Raw genomic sequence first — 18,515 nt, 5'->3', positions numbered from 1 at the left:
GCCACAGCTGCAGCCACACGCCTCCCCCCCCGGGCTCTGCCACCCCGCCCCCAGGCTCTGCCATCCCCCCGACTCCCCCTCCCCCCCCGGGCTCTGCCACACACACACACACACCCCGCCCCCAGGCTCTACCAACCTCCCGACTCCCCCCCCTCCCCGCCCCAGGGCTCTGCCACCCCCCCCTCCCCCAGGGCTCTGCTATCCGACCCTCCCCCCCCGAGGCTCTGCCACCCCCCCAACCCTCCCCTGGGGGCTCTGCCACCTAATTCCCCCCGCTCCAGGGCTCTGCCACCCTCTCCCTCCTCCCCCCGGGCTCTGCCACCCCCCCACACCTGGGCTCTGCCACCCCACCCAACCCAACCCCCCCCCAGGCTCTGCCACCACCACCCCCCCGCCCCCAGGCTCTACCAACCTCCCGACTCCCCCCCCTCCCCGCCCCAGGGCTCTGCCACCCCCCCTCCCCCAGGGCTCTGCTATCCGACCCTCCCCCCCCCCGGGGCTCTGCCACCCCCCCAACCCTCCCCTGGGGGCTCTGCTACCCTATTCCCCCCCTAGGGGCTCTGCCACCTAATTCCCCCCGCTCCAGGGCTCTGCCACCCTCTCCCTCCTCCCCCCGGGCTCTGCCACCCCCCCACACCTGGGCTCTGCCACCCCACCCAACCCAACCCCCGCCAGGCTCTGCCACCACCACCACCCCGCCCCCAGGCTCTACCAACCTCCCGACTCCCCCCCCTCCCCGCCCCAGGGCTCTGCCACCCCCCCTCCCCCAGGGCTCTGCTATCTGACCCTCCTCCCCGCAGGGCTCTGCCACCTAATTCCCCCCGCCCCCCGGGCTCTGCCACTGAATCCCTGTCAGGGCCTGACTCCCAGGCCAGCGCTTTGCCACCTGATCCCGCCCCCTCCCCCCCAGAACCTGAGTCTTCTCCTCCCCCCCAGGCCCTTGTATTCTAATCCTCCCCCCCCCATCCCAATTTGGTCAAAGGAGCCCAGAGCCAGGCCCAGGGGCTTGGGCTCATACTCTGAGAAGTTGGCCAAGTCTGCATTCCCCATTTCATGCCATTTAGGGCAATGTAGGGGATCCCCCCAAAGACGGGGGGCAGACCAGGGCCTTGGGGCAGGGAGGGCGTGTGGGGGCAGAGCAGGACGCCAGGCGATGCGGGGGTCTCTGGGGTAGGAGGGGGGCCTGGGGCTGGGCAGAGCAGTGCTGAGTGCAGAATGTATTTATACCGTCACCTGCGCAGAGTAACAACCTTCAAATAAAACAAATGCTATTTTGAATAGTGTGGCGTCCTGTGAGCTGTATGGGGGGGCAGGGGAGGAGTCTCAAAGGCCAGCTGCGGCGGGAGGAGGCCACCAGAGCCTAGCGGGGGGCGAGGCAGGATTCCCAAAGCCAGGGCAGGGACTGGGGAACCACAGCCCAGCGTGGGTGTGGGGGGGTTCGTTGGCATTGACCAGCGCCAGCTACATGGGCCCTGTGCCTGGGTTTGCCACCGGGGCCTTGGGGAGCAGCCCTCATGCAGCGCCATTGGCAGCAGATGCTCGCTTTGCATGGGGGGGCTAAGCGTGGGAGCGGGCTGGGGGCTACTGAGCCACGGGTGGGCAGCTGGCTGCAGGCTGGGGCAGGGGGGTTCCAGTGTGTTACGTCTCATGCGCTCCCCAGCCCACGCCCGGGCACCACGGCAGCTGCTCCAGCCCCTCCAGGTCCCGTCTCGCCGCCCCCGCATGGGTGAGCCGTTTACTAGACAGTGCAGCGGCATGACAGGCAGGGATGGAGCCATCCAGCAACATGCCCCAATATTTCCACTGCTTCCCCCAGTTCCCCCACCCTGTTATCTGCCCCCCACCACTGCCAGCAATCACAGGTGCTGGGCAAGTGGGCATCAGGCAAGTGACCACTGGCAGCTCAGAGTAGGGTGGGTCCCTAGCCTTGGCTACACCCCGTAGTCAGCATCAGCCCAGGCTTTGCCCGACAGCGGCAGTGTCTGTCTCTGGCACGTCACTGGCAGTACCCAGGTGACTCCCATACTCCGCTGAGCCCATCCCCGGCACCCTTCAGGGCAGGGAGCCCCCTCTACTGTACAGCTGGGGCCTGAGTCCCAGAGGCCCAAGAGCACCCGGGGAGTCAGTTCAAGGCTTGTGCCCAGCCCACTGGCCCATCCTTCCTCTGACAGCCCAGCCCCAAAGCCCTGCAGCGCAGCCGCCCGGAGGGAAACCGGGCAGGGCCCTGCTGGCGGCGCCTCAGGCCCCGCTGAAGCGGCTCAGTGGCTTTCCCCTCTGGGCTGGGGCTCCCTGCTCACGGAGCAGCCAGGGCCGGCTGCTCTGGGGACCCCTCGGCAAAGGGACCTGCCGGCGCCCTGCTGGCTGGGGACCTGGCGCATCTCTGGGATTGGGGCAGGGCAGCAAAGCCCCAGGCTCCTGTGGGTGGCATGAGCCACCAGAGTCCCAGCGCCCTGAGATCTCCCTGCTGCAGGCTGGGCCCACACGGATGGGCCCTGGTGTCTGTGCCCCACCTCTCGCAAGGAGCGCAGTGTAGGGCAGGGTCTGCCAGCGCCGTCAGCACCCTGCACCAATGGGCTGGGCTGCAGCTTCCTGCATCACGCACCGTGCTGGGGCGCAGGCACCAGTGGGCAGGCTCGCCCAGCCCCTGTGGCGCTGCCCCGCCCATCTCACTGCCCCCCCATTTACTATCCCAATCACCCCATCTCTTCCTCGCCACCCCCAGGCATCAGGCAGACAAAATCGGGGGGGGGGGGGATTGTGCCAGCATATACAGCATTAGATTTGATATGTTAGCGTCTGCAAGAGCGGCGGGGGGGGGGGGGGGGAGAGTGGAAGATAATAGATGTATTGGGGGGGGAACCAAGGTGTGTGGGGGGGGAACTGCCTTCTAGCCCCATAGTAAATCACACCCCTGCCCCTCTCATCCCCCTTTGCCTCATTCCACTGCCCCCCCACCCCCGCTTTCTTGCCAAGCAGCAAAGCTGCTGATTTCATTTCTTTTTAATGTCATTTCGAACAGGGTTTCCATGGAAACCAGTCATGGGGCCTGCGTCGCCTCCAGCGAGCGAACAGGCCTGGTGAGCCAGAGCTGGGGCCCTGAGCCAAGCAATGAGCTTTAGCTCTGCCCTGGGGGGGGGGGGGGCAGGCCCTTGTGTGCAGGTGGGGAGCCCCCCGCCTTGAGACACCGGTGCTGGGGCAGTCCCAGAGGAGCCTGGCAGCTGCTTTGCACTCCTAGGGCAGCGGCGCCAGGGCCATGCCGAAGGCCTCTTGAGCCTGGGGTCAGTGCCGTGGTGCGGCCCAGAGGCCCAGGCAGTGGCTAGCCCCATTCCGCCCCCCCCAGGTACCAGCTTAGCGCGGGAACACCTTGGCCTGCCAGGTGGCTCCCTGCGGCAGGGCACTGGCTGAATTAGCCACTGGCACAAGAATATGCTCCTGCTACTGGCCCATGAGCTCAGGGGCGCCCCTGACAACAGCTGACCGCTGCGCCCAGGTCTCATTGGCCTACTGCTCACCAGGCTGCCCAGGTCTTGTCCTGATTTACCATGGCACCAATGGTGGGGCTGGGAGGGGCTGTGGCCTTCTCCGGGGCCTTGCTTGGCCGCTGGCAGCACTAAAGTTCATAGGCATGTGCTTATGCAGCCAATGCACCAAGGGAAAAAGACCCACCAAAGTACCAGCTGGGTGAGGCCAGGCATGCCGTGCAGCTGTGGCACGTGGGTCCCTGGCTTAGCCCCCTGGTCCCTCAGCACCAGGGGGCTAGAGACAGCTTATCGTGCGTGTGGAGAAGAGCAATTCATCATTACTTGTCATGAGCTCTCCTGCTGTTGCTAGCCCCAGCGCTGTGCGGGGCAGTGCGACAAATGTCCAGGCCTGCCCCAGGCCCGGCCAGGCTGCATTGCACAATGTGTGATGCCAGCCAATGAGACCAGCTGCTCCGGGGCTGGCGGGCCTGACAGGGACGCGTCGCTGAGTAACCGCTGGCTAGCGGCGCAAGGCAGCCAGGCTGCACACAGTGAGCAGGGCGGTGGGACCAGGGGCGTCACTACCAAAGGGCAGCGCTAGAAATGCCTCCCTGTAAGCAGCTGTGCCAGGCTAGGGCGCGCATGTCTAGGCCAGGTGGGAGCCCAGCATCAGTGCCAATAGGACACGGCTGGACCCACCCCCACCCCCGCTGGTCCTGGACTACCTGAGCCAACCACACACCCCTGCCCGGTAGCCTGTATGAACTTATCCCGAAGGGCTTAGAAATGTGCCACTGACAAACCAGTCCCTGAGCTGCGAGTCTACCAGCTGAGCTCAGGCGGTGCACAGCTGGATTTGTTAGCCCTGGCTAGGCCACACCTGCTGGTTTCCGTGACATAAGTTAGCGCAGCCTAAGTGTTGCTCTACATGATGGCACTAGCTCACCAGCCAGGGATTGCTGGAGCAGAGACTGCCCTGGCCAGGCTGCCTTTCCCCACACCAGCCATATGGCAGGGTTAGGCTTGATGCCACCCAGAGAGTCTCCAGGCCTGAGGCCGCAGGTGTATGATGCTGGGTCCTGAGCTGACCAACCGCCAGTGCGGGCTCTGTGCGGCCACAGGGAGCAAGGGCCAGGCAGACGCCACTGCACCGCTCGCTGCTGGGGGTCAGGGGGAACAGCGCCCCGGGGAAAGTGTATGGGGTGTGTCACAGCATCGGGGTGTTAGCTGAGTGGATCCCCAGGGGCTGGTTGCAGAGCCCCAGTGAGGGGGCGCAGGCCAGGTTTGTCATGGCTGAGGGGAGCCCTGGGGATGGCGGGGAGGGGGCTGCCCCCGTGAGGGGCGCAGGCCAGGTTTGCCATGGCTGAGGGGAGCCCCGGGGACAGGCTGAGGTCCCCCTGGTTCGCCACAGCAGCAATCATCACAATTGCTCCCTTTCCTTTAGTTGGGGATGTTGGTGCCTCCCTCTGCCCTGGGAGTGGGATCAGGCCCCGCCCCCCAAGGCCTAATACAAACATAGTCCTGCCCTGGAGCCCAGGGCTGCCTGGCTAATTGGGTGTGTAAGGAAATGAGGGCACGTCCCCTGAGTAGGACGCTGGCACTTGTGCGTGAGGCCTGCAGAGCCCGTGCACGGGGGGGTGCCCTAGGTGCCAGGCAGCCTGGGTTTGAACACTGAGCCCTGACGCACCAGATTTCACTGCTCACCAGGGAGCCTCCTGTGCCCTGAATCTTGGCACTGGCCCCACTGGGGGCTGGACGTCCTGCCTGGCAGATTATCCTGTGTACAGGGCTGGCTCAGTGTTTCCCCATTGTGGGCAGATACACAATGGGCTGGAGGGTCGGCGGGGAGGGCGCGTGCCGGGACACCAGGAAGGCTGGTTTGATATGCTGGGCTATGGGTTTGGGGCTGGGGAGATTGGAGTGGTGAGGGATCAGGGCTGGGTGCTGTTCTCTTTACCATGCCCCACTCAGGCTACATTGTCTATAACTGTACTTGTGGCACCAGATTGGGCTTGGTCGACCCAGGTCTGTCTGCTCCCACAGCACAGCCTGAGATTGCTGGTGCTTTCCCACGGCCCTGGCTGGGGGGGTGGTGGGGAGGGGCAGGATCGGGCCAGGGCCCAGCGCTGGGTTAGCCAGCTCGGCAGCTAGCCAGTGCCGACTCCGGCCTGAGAGGGACTAGGGCAGTAGCCAGCTCGGCAGCTAGCCAGTGCCGACTCCGGCCCGAGAGGGGCTAGGGCAGAAGCCAGCTCGGCAGCTAGCCAGTGCCGACTCCGGCCCGAGAGGGGCTAGGGAAGGGCAGTAGCCAGCTCAGCAGCTAGCCAGTGCCGACTCCGGCCCGAGAGGGGCTAGGGCAGTAGCCAGCTCAGCAGCTAGCCAGTGCCGACTCCGGCCTGAGAGGGACTAGGGCAGTAGCCAGCTCAGCAGCTAGCCAGTGCCGACTCCGGCCTGAGAGGGGCTAGGGAAGGGCAGTAGCCAGCTCAGCAGCTAGCCAGTGCCGACTCCGGCCCGAGAGGGGCTAGGGCAGAAGCCAGCTCAGCAGCTAGCCAGTGCCGACTCCGGCCCGAGAGGGGCTAGGGCAGAAGCCAGCTCGGCAGCTAGCCAGTGCCGACTCCGGCCCGAGAGGGGCTAGGGAAGGGCAGTAGCCAGCTCAGCAGCTAGCCAGTGCCGACTCCGGCCCGAGAGGGGCTAGGGCAGAAGCCAGCTCAGCAGCTAGCCAGTGCCGACTCCGGCCCGAGAGGGGCTAGGGCAGTATCCAGCTCGGCAGCTAGCCAGTGCCGACTCCGGCCCGAGAGGGGCTAGGGCAGTAGCCAGCTCGGCAGCTAGCCAGTGCCGACTCCAGCCTGAGAGGGGCTAGGGAAGGGCAGTAGCCAGCTCGGCAGCTAGCCAGTGCCGACTCCGGCCCGAGAGGGGCTAGGGAAGTAGCCAGCTCAGCAGCTAGCCAGTGCCGACTCCGGCCTGAGAGGGGCTAGGGAAGGGCAGTAGCCAGCTCGGCAGCTAGCCAGTGCCGACTCCGGCCTGAGAGGGGCTAGGGCAGTAGCCAGCTCGGCAGCTAGCCAGTGCCGACTCCGGCCTTAGAGGGGCTAGGGAAGGGCAGTAGCCAGCTCGGCAGCTAGCCAGTGCCGACTCCGGCCCGAGAGGGGCTAGGGAAGGGCAGTAGCCAGCTCAGCAGCTAGCCAGTGCCGACTCCGGCCTGAGAGGGGCTAGGGAAGGGCAGTAGCCAGCTCAGCAGCTAGCCAGTGCCGACTCCGGCCTGAGAGGGGCTAGGGCAGAAGCCAGCTCAGCAGCTAGCCAGTGCCGACTCCGGCCCGAGAGGGGCTAGGGAGGGGCAGTAGAACCCTGCGGGCACCAGGCGCAGGAGGGAGCCGGCGGCTGCCTGCGAGCAGGAGCAGCAGGCTGGACTAGCCTGGACACTGGCGGTGGAAGGAAGGCCACGCAGCAGGCAGCCGAGAGCCAGGCTTGGAAGCAACACGTTGCCTCTCGGTGGCTGGGGGCTCCGTAGCAGCAGCAGGAGGATGCCGGGCAGCAGCCAGCAAGCAGGACTGGGGGTGGTGGGAGGATGGGGTGGATGGGCCCCAATGGGACACGGTGGTTACCCTGACACAGCTCTACTGCAGTGCCCCTCGGGGCTGAGTTCAGAACGACTGGTGCTGTTTGCATTGGAACTGTTAGTCATTGTGTTACCTTTGGATGGGCTGGAATTCACTTCACTGCCCTTCTCCGGTGCTGAAAAAAGTTGGTGAATCACACTCATTGAGACAATTTAACTAAAACAGTTTGGCTAAAATCAAACATTCAAAGTATTCAATTAAAATAAAATAGGGCTGTCGATTAATTGCAGTTAACTCATGCAATTAACTAAAAAAAATTAATCATGATTAATTGCAGTTTTAATCTCACTGTTAAACAATAGAATACCAATTGAAATTTATTAAATATTTTGGATGTTTGTCTACATTTTCATATATATTGCATGAGGTGAATTGAAAAATACTATTTCTTTTATAATTTTTACAGTGCAAATATTTGCAATCAAAAATATACACTTTGATTTCATTTATAACAGAATACAAGTACTGTAGTGCAATCTTTGTTGTGAAAGTGCAACTTACAAATGTAGATTTTTTTTTATTACATAACTGCAGTCAAAAACAAAACAAAGTCCACTCAATCCTACTTCTTGTTCAGCCAATCGCTCAGACAAACAAGTTTTTTACATTTGCAGGAGATAATGCTGCCTGCTTCTTGTTTACAATGTCACCAGAAAGTGAGAACAGGCGTTCGCATGGCACTTTTGTAGCCGGCATTGCAAGGTATTTCCGTGCCAGATATGCTAAACATTAATATGCCCCTTCATGCTTTGGCCACCAGTGCAGAAGACATTCTTCCATGCTGATGACGCTCATTAAAAAAATAATGTGTTAATTACATTTGTGACTGAAGTCCTTGGGGGAGAATTGTATGTCCCCTGCTCTGTTTTACCCGCATTCTGCATATATTTCATGTTATAGCAATCTCAGATGATGACCCAGCACATGTTCGTTTTAAGAACACTTTCACTGTGGATTTGACAAAACGCAAAGGTACCAATGTGAGATTTCTAAAGATAGCTACAGCACTCGACCCAAGGTTTAAGAATCTGAAGTGCCTTCCAAAATCTGAGAGGGACGAGGTGTGGAGCATGCTTTCAGAAGTCTTAAAAGAGCAACACTCTGATGCAGAAACTACAGAACCCGAACCACAAAAAAAGAAAATCAACCTTCTGCTGGTGGCATCTGACTCAAATAATTAAAATGAACATGCGTCGGTCCGCACTGCTTTGGATTGTTATCGAGCAGAACCCACCAGAAGCATGGATGCATGTCCTCTGGAATGGTGGTTGAAGAATGAAGGGACATATGAAGCTTTAGCACATCTGGCACTTAAATAGCTGACAGTGCCATGCAAACACCTGTTCTCACTTTCATGTGACATTGTGAACAAGAAGCGGGCAGCATTATCTCCTGCAAATGTAAACAAACTTGTTTGTCTGGGCGCTTGGCTGAACAAGAAGTAGGACTGAGTGGACTTGCAGGCTCTAAAATTTTACAGTTTTATTTTTGAATTCAGTTATTTTCTGTACATAATTCTACATTTGTAAGTTCAACTTTCATGATAAAGAGATTGCTCTACAATACTTGTATTAGGTGAATTGAAAAATACTATTTTTTTGTTTTTTTACTGAGCAAATACTTGTAATAAAAATAAATATAAACTAAGCACTGTACACTTTGTATTCTGTGTTGTAATTGAAATCAATATATTTGAAAATGTAGAAAACATCCAAAAATATTTAAATAAATGGTATTCTATTATTGTTTAACAGTGTGATTAATCGCACGATTAATTTTTTTAATCGCTTGACAGCCCTAAAATAAAAGAAATCAGGTTTCCCTCCCAATTTCCCCTTTCTGTAATTAACTCTGCCGGGCTTCCCTGTTGGAGGGTTAACGGTATCACTAATCTGCTGCAAAGTGCTGCAGAGTTAGAACAAACAGCCTGTGCTCTGCTCCTGGGCTCAGCTGCTCCCAGCCCACATAGGGCACACAGCCTTTGCAAAGCAGTTGGCTGCTTGCTCTCCTGGAGTCTGAGTCCAGCAACAGAGCACCACTCTGCTGGGTACTGTCCAGCCCAACCAAAGAGACAGTCTCAGCCCCAAAGAACTCACTAGCCACAGGGTGAGGGACAACAGGTGGCAATGACAGAGATGAGTGGCACCAGGCAACATGACACGATACTGCTCAGTAGCACTCTCAGCTCCTTGTCCGCTGATGGGGGTTTGTAGTAATGTCAATAGACTAAATGGGCCAGGACACCAGGTGTTAAGTGGACCCTGTCCAGTAGGGCACTAGCCAGTTAAACTTGGGCCGAGGGGCCAAGGACCAGGGCCGGCTCCAGCTTTTCTGCCGTCCCAAGCGGCAAAAAAAAAAAGCCGATCGGCAGCACTTCGGCGGCAGCTCAATCTCGCCGCTTCATTCTTCCGCAGCAATTCGGCGGCGGGTCCTTCACTCCCCGTCTTCCTCTTCGGCGGCACTTCGGCGGCAGCTCAAAGAGGAAGAGAGGGACTGAGGGACCCGCCGCCCCAATAGCGGACGGAGTGCCGCCCCTTTGTATTGGCCGCCCCAAGCACCTGCTTCCTTCGCTGGTGCCTGGAGCCGCCTTGCCAAGGACAGCGCCCTTAGCCCCATGGTAACCCCAGCACTGGGCAGCTTTAGAACCATTGATCAGACACAGAACAGCCAGACACACTGGTGATGGAGTTGAACTGGAAGTAAGGCTTTGACATTGCCACTCTCCCTGATTTCCTTTCCCGGCAGCTGGCAGTCTTAGCTGGTATTAACGATGGTAATACTGGTTCTCCTTTGGGGGGGGACAGTAACCAGGGCCGTCTCTAGCCATTTGGGTGCCCTACGCAGCCCCCCCATGGGGGGGCTGTCTGGGGCCCCCAGGCCTCCTCCCCCCAGGGTCTGGGAGACAGGAGCTGTGGGGGGCCACTTGTGGGGGCCCCACAGGCCCAGAGTGGCCCGAGGGATTAGCGGGGGGCTGGGAGCAGCCCACTCCGCTTCCCTCACCCCGGCCCCAGCCGTGTCGCTCTGGGGAGGGGGCTTGGGGGAAGGGAAGGGAAGGGATCTCTCCCACCCCAGCAGCGGCGGGAAGCGGAGCAGCCCGGCCACAGCCCGCACTACTCCGCCAGCCCCCAGCTGTGTCTCTCCGCGTCCCGCCGCCGGTGAGTGCGGGGGCTGTCCTTTCCCCAACCCCCAGAGACATGGCTGGGGCCGGGGCAAGGCAAGCGGAGTGGGCTGGGGCCGTGTCTCTCTGCGTCCTGCCACCGGTGAGTGCAGGGGGGCGTCCTTTCCCCGCACTCACCGGCGGCGGGAAGCGGAGCGCCACGGCTGGGAGCTGGCGGAGTAGAGCGGGGCAGAGCAGGGCTGGGGCCGGGTTGCTCCGCTTCCCGCCGCCGCTGGTGAGTGCGGGGTCGCTGGGGGAAGAGGTGGAATGGGGGTGGGGTGGGGGCAGAGCAGGGGGAAAGGGTAAGAGGCAGGGCGGAGGGAGTTGTCCGGGGCCCCACACTCCCCAGGGACGGCCCTGCCCCTTGCAGGGGGGACCGGCCCAGGGATAGGGCTGGTCGCCAGGGCTGGTGCTGCCATGTACGCAGCTGCCTAGGGCACCATGAAATTTGGGGCAATTTGGTGCCCCACATTTCATGGTGCCCTACCCAGCTGCATATGCGGCGTATGCCTAAGGACGGCCCTGACAGTAACTGTTTGTTGAGAGGGGCTGGAGATGCTGCGGTGGCTGCGAAAAGGCCAGTCCTGCTTCCTTTAACACGAAACACACAGAAAAGAGGAGAGAAAAGAACAGCAGAGAGAAAAAAATGCAGCTTCTGTCTCTGGTGCTGCCTCTCAGCTGCAGGCTCTGCTGGAGAAAGACAGGCCCAGCCCAGCGTTGGCAGACACTTGGGCATGTCTGCACAGCGTTTTGGAGTTGCAGGAGTAAGCCTCCCAGCCTGAAGCGGCAGACTCGGGCCTGATAGTGCTGGGAAGTTACGGCTCAGGCCCGCTAGGCTTCGGGGCCCAAGCTGCAGCCTGAGCCGCCACTTCGCCAGGCTGTCTACACAGCTGTTTCTAGAGCACTAGGGCGAGCCCAGGTCTGTCCACCCCGGTTCCAAAACATTGTGTAGACCGACCCCCCCAAGACCTGCAGACGTGGGCCAGCGGCGGGCTGTTTAAAACACTGGTGTTTAGCTGCCTCTCTGGTCACAGCTCCAAGCAGTGCTGTAAAAGAGACAGTCATGGCTGGCTCAGCCAGGCGCTGATTAACCAGCAGGCAGAAGGTGAGTGATAGATAAGAGAAGACGGAAGGGGGGGCAAGCAGGAAGTCAGGTCTCACATCCCAGGTGCTGTTCAGGATACAGCTGGGCCCTGCTTTCCAGCCTGGTCCGCTCAGCACATCGCTCAGGATCAGGATGGTGAAGGTCTAACAATGTCAGCCTGGATCCTGGGTCCAGGAGCCAGTAGGGCTGGCAGCCAGGATGGACAGTGCTTCTTCAGCCCCCCTGTTTCCCAGCCTGGCATGTTCACACCCCCACGAGGCGTTAAGGATCCCAGAAGGAAGTGATAGTGGAATAGCCCATCCCCCTCATTATTTGGTCCACCAATTAGGCCTAATTTCTGACACACCAATTTTGCTTAATTAATTTCTGATTCCATTTTCCTTTGTTTACCAGTCACCCCGGGCCCTGGATGTGAGCAGTAGACCTAATTCAGTCTGCCTGTCTCCTTTCCATACCCCTTCGGTCATCAGTCATGGCCACAGGTCTTTGTACAGCTGGGGCAGGCCTGCTGGCCCGCACTCCTCCCCCCGAGGGCACCGTGGCAGAGGGGAGCTGAAGGCTGGGGCCGAAGGGCCACAGTGAGGAAGCGCTGCAGGTAGTTATGGGGAGGGGACCCGGGGTGTTTGCTGGAAAAGGTGACACCTCAATGAAGGCAGATGCTGGCAGAGCAGAGGGACAGGTGGTGCCTGCCCCATGGGTTAGCACTGGCACCACTGCCTCCTCTTAAAGTCAGGCAAAGAGGCCAAAAGGTGCTGCCCGTCTTCCTCCGCTCTGCCAGCGCCCTGCCCTGCCACCCCCAAACTGCGCTGCCGGTCCTGGCTCCTTCCCATCTCTGTCAGAGCCTCCAGTCCTGACCCCCGCTCCCCCTGCTCCCCCCAGCCCTGGCGCCTCCCTCCCCGCATAGCTCTGGGGAGGTTCCCAGCCCCACCCTGCAGCTCGTGGTTCCCCTCCCCCAGGCCCGGCTGGCCCTCGCCCTCACTTTGCAGTTCCCACTCTGACGCTGGTCCTGCACCGCCCCCTGCTGTCGGGCTCGGGCGCAGCCACTGGCCCAGCACGGTCGCCCCCAGATTGCCCGGGAAGCAGAGATGCTGCTATTTTAGTGACCTGCTGGGAGAGAAACTCGGATGGAAATTGCCATCAATCTCTGCAGGGTCCCGTTGTTACCATAGAAACATGAATGCTCCTGCAGCAGGGAGGTCCAGCCAGGCGCAGGGAGTTACATGGGCCCGTGGTGCCCGGGCTCCAGCAATATTCAGGGCCCGGGGCCCAGCTCCACCAATGTTCAGGGCCAGGTGTCTCCCCGGCCCTGCCTGGTGCCCCTGCCCGCCTCCCCCAGAGCGTCCCTGCCTGTGCCCTGGGCATCGGGTGGCTGCCCGGCCGCTCCACTTCGCTCTTGCCGGCCACTGCCGGCTACAAAAGGGAGCGGCGCCACCTGCGGAGGGAGGAGGCGCACACGTGATGGCAGTGCCCCCCCCCCGCCCCAGCACCCACCGCAGGGGAGGCGAGAGGGCTTCCTGGACCTGAGAGGGGCCCTAGGAATACGTGCAGCGACAGTGGTGCGGGGCAAGTGTGCTGCCGGGGGCGAGGGGGGGCCTCTCCCAGAGCTCACTGCTGCTGGGGGGGAGAGGGCTAGGGGGAGGCCTCCCCTCTGGCCCCAGCCCCAGGGCAGCCTGGCTGCACCCCAAACACATCATCCCCAGCCCCGCCCCACCCCACCCCAGAGCCCACACCCCCCGCACCACAACCCTCTGCCCCAGCCTGAACCCCCTCCTGCACCGTGAACCTCTCATCCCTGGCCCCACCCCAGAGCCCTCACCCCCACACCCCAACCCTCTGCCCAAGCCCCTCCCACACCCCTCATCCCCAGCCTCACCCCCCACATTGTGCAATATAGGGAAACTGTTAAACGCTTACTGTTTCCTGTCTGTTTTTACATTCTTTTAAAATATATATATCGGCTTACAAGGCAGTTGCAGCGGGGGTGGGGGCGGACGGACGACTTGGACCCATTCTGGGCACCACCAAAAATTATACAAACCTGCCGCCCATGGGTCCAGCAGGGTCCTGCTCACAGCCCAGGCTGCAAGGCGGCCTGGGATCTGCGGGCACCGCTGTTGACTCATAGGAACAAGGCACCCCTAGGTACTTCCTGGCTGAGACTGAACCTGCCACCCCAGCTCAGACCTTCTGGGCTTCCCTGCAGCCCCATCTGGCTCCAGCAGCTCCCCCCCCCCGCACCATTACAGGTTCTCCTGTTTCCCACTGGCCTGTGACAATCTTAAAGAACCCCAGAAGGCGGCACTTTCCTCTAGCCCTGAACAAGGAGCTTTAGCAGAATAAGGAACCAGCCTTAATCCCTAAAGCTGATTCTTTCTCTTTCTCTGCTTCACTGCAGAGCTTCTGCCTAGGCCCTTCCCCACCCTCCTGCCTGCAGATTTAAAGAACCACCACACACCCTCACCTCTGGCTGTACAAACATCTTTAACAGGAATTAATCAGTCAGCCATGAACCCTGGCTGCTGCTGAGTCACCGCCTCAGCACGAGCCCAGATCTGCGCCTCTCCTGCCTGGAGCAGGGTCTGGGCAATCGATTCACTTGGATATTCCCATCCTACAAGTGCAGACATCTATTTGATAGATTACAGCCTTCTCCTTTATAGGATGAGCTCCAGTCCCCGTGGTGTTTTCTTAAACCCCCAGCTCCTGGAGTCATGTGATCGTGTGAGACTGCTTTCATAACTGTTGTTCTTTGAGAGGTGTTGCTCATGTCTATTCCATTCTAGGTGTGCGCCACGTGCGCAGTCGTCGGAGATTTTTGCCTTACTGGTATCCATAGGGTCTGCTCGGCTGTGGTGCCCCCTTGAGTGCCGCACTCATTTGTCGGTATATTAGGCACCGCCAACCCTACACCCCCTCAGTTCCTTCTTGCCAGCAACTCTGACAGAGGGGCAGGAGGGCGGGTAATGGAATGGACATGAGCAACACATCTTGAAGAACAACCGTTATGAAAAGTAGGTAACTGATTTTTCTTCGAGTGCTTGCTCATGTTGATTCCATTTTAGGTGACTCACAAGCAGTATCCCTGGAGGTGGGCTCAAAGTTCACGGTCGTGCGGCATGCAGCACTGCTCTGCCAAATTTCAGAGTAGCAGCCGTGTTAGTCTGTATCCGCAAAAATAACAGGAGTACTTGTGGCACCTTAGAGACTAACAAATTTATTAGAGCATAAGCTTTCGTGGGCTACAACCCACTAAGTGGGTTGTAGCCCACGAAAGCTTATGCTCTAATAAATTTGTTAGTCTCTAAGGTGCCACAAGTACTCCTGTTATTTTTGCTCTGCCAAAGCCAGTGTTGTCTCAAGCTTGCTGGGTAAGCGCATAATGAGGCACGAACATGTGGCCAGACGACCAGGTAGTGGCCCTACAGATCTCTGGGATTGGTACCTGTGCCATAAAGGCCGCTGACAATGCTTGTGCCCTAGTTAAGTGTGCTGTCACGATCGCCAGCGGAGGCACCTTCGCCAGCTCATAACAGTAGCGGATGCAGGCCATGATCCAGAATGAAATCCTCTGAGCAGACACTGGGTGACCTTTCATTCTGTCTGCCACTGCAATGAACAACTTCGCTGACTTACAGAACAGCTTTGCTCTATCTATGTAAAAGGCCAGCGACCTCCTGACGTCCAGGGCCTGTAGCCTGCGCTCCTCATCTGACGCATGAGGCTTTGGAAAGAAGACGGGTAAGTAAATGTCCTGGCCAGTATGAAACTGGGAAACAACTTTGGGCAGAAATGCTGGGTGCGGTCAAAGACTGTATAGGGCAACTCAAAAGTGAGTGCCCTGATCTCGGACACCCCGCAGGCCGACGTTATTGCCACAAGGAACAAGACCTTCCAGGAGAGAAGCAGGAAAGAGCAGGAAGCCAGAGGCTCAAATGGAGACCCTGTGAGTCTCGGCAGCACGAGATTCAGGTCCCAGGGAGGGACAGGATCACGGACGTGCAGTAGACACGCTCCAGACCTTTCAAAAACCATGCCGTCATGTTGTGAGCAAAGATGGACCTGCCTTGGAAAGAGGATGGAAAGCTGAGATAGCGGCCAGGTGGACCTTGATCGATGACATGGACAAACCTTGGAGTTTGAGGTGCATCAGATAATCCAGGATCTCCTGCAATGGGGCCTGCTCGGCCTGAATATGCCGTTCCAAGGCCCAGCATGTGAACCTTTTCCATTTGGCCAGGTAAGTCGCTCTGGTGGAGGGTTTTCTGCTACCCAGTAACACCTGCTGGACACGGGCCAAAGCATGCCCGTTCGTCCGTGCTTAGCCATGCGGTAATCAAGCCATCAGGTGCAGCACTGCCAGGTTCAGGTGCAAAAAGCTGACGTGGTTCTGGGACAGCAGATCTGGCTAGAGGGGTAGTTGCAGCGGGGCGGCTACCGAAAGGCTCAGCAACGTGCCGAACCAATGCCAGCGAGGCCACGCAGGGGCTATTAGGATAATTCTCGTCCTGATCTTCAAAAGGACTCTGTGAATCAGTGGCACTGGCGGGAAGGTGTACATCAGCACCCCCAACCACGGAATGAGATAGGGGCCCCTGCCCATCCCCCGGATCAAACAGAATACATGGCATTTTCTGTTCTGCCTGGATGCAAACAGGCCCACCTGGGGAATCCCCCACCTCAGGAAGATCAGGCTGACCGTCTGCGGCTGGAGTGACCACTCGTGGCGAGACAAGAAGGTTCTGATGAGGTGATCCACCAAGATGTTCCTGGTTCCAGGCAGGTACGCGGCTACTAGATGAATGGCATGCCGCACACAGAAGTCCCAAAGGCAGAGAGCTTCTTGACAAAGGCCCGAAGACCGGGCACCACCCTGCCTGTTGATGTAATACATTGTGACAGTATTGTCCATCAGGACCTGAACCACCTTGCCCTTCAGGTGGGGCAAGAAAGCCTGGCAGGCCAGGCGAACCACTCTGAGCTCCCTGATGTTGATGTGGAGGGCCAGACTGTCCCGCAACCAGTGGCCCTAGATGCTTAGCTTGCACAGGTAGGCATCGGAGACCAGGATCAGTGACAGGGATGGGGTTGCGGGACAGTTCTCAACCTCTTGGACAAGGAGTTGCTCATGAGAAGGGTCCCTGAAGAGGGATGGGGGAAGGGTGGGTGGGAGAGAGGGCAGCTGAAAATTGCAGGGTATAGCCCTGAGATACTATGTCCAGCACCAGTGGTCCGAGGTGACCCGCGACCAGGCCGAACGATAGGGACGAAGACGGTTGAGGAAAGGACAAGGTGGATCTGGGGAATTGACTGGGGCGTCGCTCTCAAGCGCACCTTCAAAGCGAGCTTCTGGCCCCCGGCATGCTTCATTCGCCAGGCCGGGCTGTGCGGGTGAGCGGGAGGAAGAAAGGCAGCGACGACTAAAGCTTGTGTCTCGGTCCCTGCTCCTTGCATACCCCTGACGAGGCTGCCAAGGCCTTGGCGACGGGAGCGGCCGGAACTGCTTCCGTGCAGACTGCGGCGTGTGCATTCCCAGCGAGTGAAGGGTGGCCTGAGTGTCCTTCAACCCATGCAGCCTCACGTCAGTCTGCTCCGAAAATAGACCGTTCCCATCGAAAATTGACTGTTCCCTGGATCGAGGTCTGCATCTCGTGGGACAGGCCGGCGGTCTGAAGCCAGGAGTTGCACCTCATAACCACTGCCGACGGGACCACCCTGGCCGCCGAGTCGCACGCCCTCTGGGGAGAGCACCTAGCCACAGGGTGCTGAATTCCTGGGCCAAACCCTGCGGGAGGGACTCCTTGAAATTACGGAGGGAGTCCCATAAGTTACAATTGTACCTGCCCACGAGGACCTGATGGTTCGCCACCCGGAATTGCAGGCTGGCTGTTGAATAAATTTTTCTCCCAAAAAGGTCCAGTCTTTTGGCCTCTTTATTTTGGGGAGTTGAGCTGGTGTGCCTCTGCTTATCCTTTTTGCTGTTCCACAGAGACAACCAGCGAGCCCGGAGGTGGGTGGGTATAAAGGTACTCAAACCCTTTGGCCTGGACGAAGTACTTCTTTTCGGCCCTTTTGGAGGTGAAAAATCTAGTGCCCATCTATAAAAAGGGAAATAAGGACCTTGGCTACACTCAGGACTTCCCAGCGCTGCTGCGGCAGCGCTGTGAAGCGCGAGTGTAGTCGCACCGCCAGCGCTGCGAGAGCTCTCTCACAGCGCTGTATGTACTCCACCTCGCCGAGGGGAATAGCTTGCAGCGCTGCAGGCTCTGATTACACTGGCGCTTTACAGCGCTGTACTTGCTGCGCTCGGGGGGGGGGGGCGTTTTCACACCCCTGAGCGCAGCAAGTTGCAGCGCTGTACAGCGCCAGTGTAGCCAAGGCCAAGGACAACCTGGGAAATTACAGACCAGTCAGCTTAACTTCTGTACCAGGAAAGATAATGGAGCAAATAATGAAGCAATCACTTTGCAAACACCTAGAAGATAATAAGGTGATAAGTAACAGTCAGCATGGATTTGTCAAGAACAAATCCTGTCAAACCAACCTGATAGCTTTCTTTGACATGGTAACAAGCCTTGTGGATGGGGGGGGAGTGGTAGACTGGTATCATTCTGGGATGTATTAGCAGGAATGTTGTAAGCAAGACATGAGAAGTAATTCTTCCGCTCTACTCTGCACTGATTAGGCCTCAACTAAAGTATTATGTCCAGTTCTGGGCGTCACATTTCAGGAAGGATGTGGACAAATTGGAGAAAGTCCAGAGAAGAGCAACAAAAATGATTAAAGGTCTAAAAAACATGACCTATGAGGGAAGATTGAAAAAGAAAAGAAAAAAAAGGGTTTGTTTAGTCTGGAGAAGAGAAGACTGAGAGGGGATGTGATATCAGTTTTCAAGTACATAAAAGATTGTTACAAGGAGGAGGGAGGTAAATTGTTCTTCTTAACCTCTGAGGCTAGGACAAGGAGCAAGAGGCTTAAATTGCAGCAAGGGAGGTTTAGGTTGGACATTAGGAAAAACTTCCTAACTGTCAGGGTGGTTAAGCACTGGAATAAATTGCCCAGGGAGGTCGTGGAATCTCCATCACTGGGGATTTTTAAGAGCAGGTTAGACAAACACCTGTCAGGGATGGTCTAGATAATCCTTGGTCCTGCCATGAGTGCAGGGGACTGGACTAGATGACCTC

The sequence above is a fragment of the Emys orbicularis genome, chromosome 9, assembly GCF_028017835.1.
Source record: "Emys orbicularis isolate rEmyOrb1 chromosome 9, rEmyOrb1.hap1, whole genome shotgun sequence".
NCBI classification, from domain to species: domain Eukaryota; kingdom Metazoa; phylum Chordata; order Testudines; family Emydidae; genus Emys; species Emys orbicularis.
This window is presented reverse-complemented; position numbering follows the sequence as displayed.